This window comes from Giraffa tippelskirchi, chromosome 4 (genome assembly GCF_054371585.1).
Source record: "Giraffa tippelskirchi isolate mGirTip1 chromosome 4, T2T-mGirTip1v1.2.pri, whole genome shotgun sequence".
Taxonomy (NCBI): Eukaryota; Metazoa; Chordata; class Mammalia; order Artiodactyla; family Giraffidae; genus Giraffa; species Giraffa tippelskirchi.
In genome coordinates, this window is record NC_137278.1 from 57,817,919 (window position 1) to 57,823,918 (window position 6,000).

A 6,000-nucleotide genomic window follows, 5' to 3' on the forward strand; every position below is an offset into this window, starting at 1 on the left:
ATGTTTGTTAATTCAGTTGGTGATTTTGCTAGGCACTGACCTTGGTACTACATTGTTTCAGCTTGCTGTGCCATGACTTTATGGGACCACATTCTTTTCTGTTAGGCTCAAGGCATAAGACAGATTACATAAAAACAGGTTTTACCTTGAAACTCTGAGTTTATAAATTCTTCCTTTGTTATAATCTGCTGTGCCTGTATTCTTTAAAAAATGTAACTCTGGTACTTTCTGTGCCTGATAACAAAAGTGTTCTGGCTGATCAACCCTTATCAATAAAGGAGTCACAGGATGTTAGCAGGCCTCCAGGCCAGATGATGTAAACAACTTTAAACTTTTTGTAACTAAGAAACACGAACAGTGTCCTGGTTCCGATAAGGGTCAAAAACTGCTGACCCATTGATCTGATTTGGCATGACTCTACACTTTACATTTGTTTCTATGTACAACTTATAAAAGCTGCCTTGAAAACAATAAAGTCAGGAGACACTTGGAAACACCAAGACTCGCTGTGTCTTCTCATTCGTATCACCGACGCCATCCATCCTGAGGGAACCTGGACCAGCTGGAGCAGGACTCCAGCAGTATGGCAGTTCTATTTCCAGTTTTTTAAGGAATCTCCACACTGTTCTCCATAGTGGCTGTACTAGTGTGAATTCCCACCAACAGTGTAAGAGGGTTGGCTCCCTTTTCTCTGCCCCCCTTCAGCATTTATTGTTTGTAGACTTTTTGATTACAGTCATTCTGATCAGCGTGAGATGGTATCTCATTGTGGTTTTGATATGCATTTATCTGATAATGAGTGATATTGAGCATCTTTTCATATGTTTGTTAACCATCTGTATGTCTGGTTTGGAGCAATGTCTGTTTAGTTCTTTGGCCCATTTTTTGATAGCTTGCTTATTTTTCTGGTATTGAGCTGAATGAGTTGCTTGTATATTTTTGAGATTAATTCTTTGTCAGTTGCTTCATTTGCTATTATTTTCTCCCATTCTGAAGGCTGTCTTTTCACCTTGCTTATAGTTTCCTTCATTGTGCAAAAGCTTTTAAATTTAATTAGGTCCCATTTGTTTATTTTTGCTTTTATTTCCATTACTCTGGGAGGTGGGTCATAGAGGATCCTGCTGTGATTTATGTCAGAGAGTGTTTTGCCTATGTTTTCCTCTAGAAATTTTATAGTTTCTGATCTTACATTTAGATCTTTAATCCATTTTGAGTTTATTTTTGTGTATGGTGTTAGAAAGTGTTCTAGTTTCATTCCTACAAGTGGTTGATCAGTTTTCCAAGCACTATTTGATAAAGAGATTGTCTTTTACCCATTGTATATTCTTGCCTCCTTTGTCAAAGATAAGGTGTACATAGGTGTGTGGATTTATCTCTGGGCTTTCTATTTTGCTCCATTGATCTATATTTCTGTCTTTGTGCTAGTACCACACTGTCTTGATGACTGTAGCTTTGTATTATAGTCTGAAGTCAGGCAGGTTGATTCTTCCAGTTCTATTCTTCTTTCTCAAGATTGCTTTGGCTATTCAAGGTTTTTTTGTATTTCCATACAAATTGTGAAATTATTTCTTCTAGTTCTGTGAAAAATACCATTGGTAGCTTGATAGGGATTACATTGAATCTATAGATTGCTTTGGGTAGTATAATCATTTTCACTATATTGATTCTTCCAATCCATGAACATGGTATATTTCTCCTTCTATTTGTGTCATCTTTGATTTCTTTCATCTGTGTTTCATAGTTTTGTATTATTTTTGTTGCAATGGTGAATGGAATTGTTTCCTTAATTTTTCTTTCTGTTTTCTCATTGTGAGTATATAGGAATGCAAGGGATTTCTGTGTGTTAATTTTATACCCTGCAACTTTACTGTAGTCATTGATTAGTTCTAGTAATTTTCTAGTGGTGTCTTTAGGATTTTCTGTGTAGAGGACCATGTCGTCTGCAAACAGTGAGAGTTTTACTTCTTCTTTTCCAATCTAGATTCTTTTAATTTCTTTTTCTTCTTTGATTGCTGTGGCTAAAACTTCCAAGACTATGTTGAATAGTAGTGGTGAGAGTGGGCACTCTTGTCTTGTTCCTGACTTGAGGGGAAATGCTTTCAATTTTTCACCACTAAGGATAATGTTTTCTGTGGGTTTACCATATATGGCTTTTATTATGTTGAGGTATGTTCCTTCTATGCCTGCTTTCTGGAGGATTTTGTGGCTTTTCAAGGTTTCTTGGTTAGTGAAATTTGCATCTGTGTTCTGGTGAGTGGAGCTGGATCTCTTCTCTCTGGAGTGCAATGAAGTGTCCAGTAGTGAGTTTTGGGGTGTCTATGGGTTTGGTGTGACTTTCGGCTGCCTGCATTTTAATGTTCAGGGTTGTGTTCCTGAGTTGCTGGAGAATTAGCGTGTTATGTCTTGCTCTGGAACTTGTTGGCTCTTGGGTGGAGCTTGGTTTCAGTGTAGGTATGGAGGCTTTTGGATGAGTTCTTGTCAATTAATGTTCCCTGGAGTCAGGAGTTTTCTGGTTTCTCAAGTTTTTAAGCCTCCTGCCTCTGGCTTTTAGTCTTCTTCTTACAGTAGCCTCAAGACTTCTCCATCCATACAGCTGCTGCTGCTGCTGTTGCTGCTGTTAAGTCACTTTAGTCGTGTCCGACTGTGTGACCCCATAGATGGCAGCCCACCAGGCTCCTTCATCCCTGGGATTCTCCAGGCAAGAATACTGGAGTGGATTGCCATTTCCTTCTCCAATGCATGAAAGTGAAAAGTGAAAGTGAAGTCGCTCAGTCGTGTCTGACTCTTCGCGACCCCATGGGCTGTAGCCTACCAGGCTCCTCCGTCCATGGGGTTTCCCAGGCAAGAGTACTGGAGCGGGGTGCCATTGCCTTCTCCGATCCATACAGCACTGATGATAAAACATCTAGGTTAATGGTGAAAAGATTCTCCACAGTGAGGGACCCTAGAGAGGTTCACAGAGTTACATGGAGAAGAGAAGAGGGAGGAGGGAGATAGAGGTGACCAGGAGGAGAAGAGGGGGAAAACCAAAGGGGGAGAGAGCAATCTAGCCAGTAACAAATTCCCTATGTGCTCTCCACAGTCTGGAATACCCAGAGAGGTTCATGGAGTTACATGGAAAAGAGAAGAGGGAGGAGGGAGATAAAGATGACCAGGAGGAGAAGAGGGGGAGTCAAAAGGGGAAAGACAAATCTAGCCAGTAATCAGTTCCCTGAGTGTTCTCTACAGCCTGGAACACCCAGAGAGAGTCACAGAGTTGAGTAGAGAAGAGAAGGGGGAAGGAGGAGATAGAGGTGACCTGGGGGAGAAAAGGGAGAGTCAAAACGGAGAGAGAAATCAAGCCAGTAATCACACCCCTAAGTAAAGATGGGTACTGAAGATTAGATTCTTAAAGGTACAAAATTGATAACAAATACCAAAAAGCAAAGATTAAAAATCTAGAGTAGATGGTAGAATCTCAACAATACAATATTAAAAATACAAAACAAAATCAATCACAAAAATTATAAAATATATATATATAATTTGATTTTAAAATAGGGTTTCTTTTTTTGCAAGGTAATAGTAGGTTATAAAATGAAAATTAAAGGAGTAATAAAGAACTTAAAAATTAAAAAAATTAAAAAATGATAATAACAAAAATATATCTAGGACTTTCTCTGGAGCTGTTGAGGGCAGTGTGGGTCAGTTCAGCTTAAGATAGTTCCTTGTTCCAGTTTGTACTTCTTCTAAAGGTCTATAGGCCCCTTCTAGTGCTTAGTCAAATGTTAACTACAGGGTTTTAATCTGTTGCACTTGTCACTTTCAGAATGATTCCCTCTTCTTTGTTTATTTTGACTTCCTCTGTTTGCAAGTCTCTTCAGTGTCTAATTTCTGCCCTGACACAAGGGGGCAAAAGTGATCACTCATTTAGGCTTATTCAGTTGTTTTGTGCGGAGGGAGGAACACTGCAAACAAGTATCACTGACATGTGTGGAGAGTGCTCACAGTGTATGGACTACACTGGGTTTGCCCCAGCTCACGGTGGTGTGTGCTTTCCTGGTCTACACTTCTCAGGCTCCAAGTTGCTCTGTAGGGGTACTGTCCAAAGTGGGCCCTCTGTTTTGTGTACTTCCCAGGTCTAAGCTGCTCAGGTTCAGGTTCTTGGGTACTCCACAAAGGCACAGACTCGGTTGGGTGTGCGTTTTGTGCCCTTCCCAGGTCCAAGCAGCCCAGGCGACCAGGTTCTTGGTGGGTGCAGTGTCCCAGGTGGGCCATAAGTCTTAATCACTTCCCTGGTCTTGGCGGCTTGGTTTCCCAGGTATGCTGTGAGAGCACTGTCTCAGCTGTGCCATGTGTCTCCTATGGGGAGCTGATATCAGGCTGCAACCCTCCTGGCAGATGTCAACCATCCAGGATGCCAGGAAGACTTGGTTAGCAACTGGGAGCCTGCAAACAGTTTGGTGGAGGATGCCGTATCTGGGGCCGAGATTGCCCCTTGCCTTCTGGCTCTGGCTTTCACACGCCTGCCTCTGTGCCTCTGGCGGGGGGAGGGTCTGGTCCACAGCCGACTAGCTCTCCTTTGGTATTCTCTCAATCCTTTGTTTTTTGAGCAGGCCAGGCTGTGCCTTAGGTTAGAGCTTTCCTTGGGAAAGTTCTCTCTCTCTTTTTCTCTTTCTCTGGCTATCCCACAGTTTGGGTCGCTATCTGACGTTAGCTCCCTCAAGTTGTCTTCAGGGCATTCAGGCCCGGTCCTTACCCTAAGCATGCAACCCGAGCCTCCCTGTCCAGTCCCTGCTCGCTGGTGGCAGACGCGAGCATCTGGGCTACTTCTCCAGTGGGAGTTGTGGTTAGGCACGTATTCTGTGGGTTTTTTTTTCCTCCCAGTTATGTTGCCGTCTGAGATTCCAAAACTCCCCACAGACCAGCTGGTGAGAGGGTTCTCCTCCTTCACGACTCCTCCTCAGGACAGGTCTCCATCCCTAACTCTTCTGTCTCTCTTTTCATCTTTTATATTTTGGCCTACCTCCTTTCAAAGAGAATGGGCTGCCTTTCTGGGTGCCTGATGTCCTCCACCAGCGTTCAGAAGTTGTTCTGTGGAAGTTGCTCAGCATTCAATGATCTTTTGATGAATTTGTGGGGGAGAAAGTGGTCTCCCCATCCTATTCCTCTGCCATCTTAGGACTCCAAGGTAGAGTTTTAAATGTAATTTTCTTTATGCTAAAATTGACATCAGGGTTTGGGATTTGAGAAAACACTGGGGTCCTTCAATGTTGAACACCTATTATTGGCTGGAAGCAAAAGTGTTGGTCATTCAGTATTGTCTGACTTTTTGCAACTCCATGGGCTGTAGCCCACCAGGCTCCTCTGTCCATGCGATTTCTCAGGCAAGAATTTTAAAGTGGGTTGCCACTTCCTTCTCCAGGGGATCTTCCTGACCAACGGATTGAACCCTGGTCTCCTGCGTTGGCAGGTGGATTCTTTACACTGAGCCACAAGGGAAGTCCCAGTGAAAGTATTAGAATATATATTGTCATTCAGCTCATGGGCTTGGATTTCTCCTAAACTGGAATAAAAGATCAACACACATTAAATGCTGAACTTGAAGTACACAATGCCCATGGCACTTTTACAAACTACCCATTTAGAAATCCTGTTGAAATAGAGATAGCGTGACATGCGTAGTTCTGGGTATTCTAGATATTTTTCCCTTTTCTACATACTCATAACATGCCCTGGATAAAAGCTAGGCTGGTTAGAGCATGTGTCCACACATCTCTCCACTTTCAAAGGCAGAGCCACATCTGTCTGTCAGCCGCTGTTATTCTGTATCTTTGCATCCTTCACCCTTCACTAGAGATCGTGATAGAGCCCTGGTGATTTCATTCACAATTTCCCCAGTGACTGGTCCATAACTCATTTGGTGACAGGCATCAATTCATTCACTGTCACCAGGTGCAATTACACACACTCACACACACATACCCATACATTTTCCATGTAACTCATCCTTCTATTCTC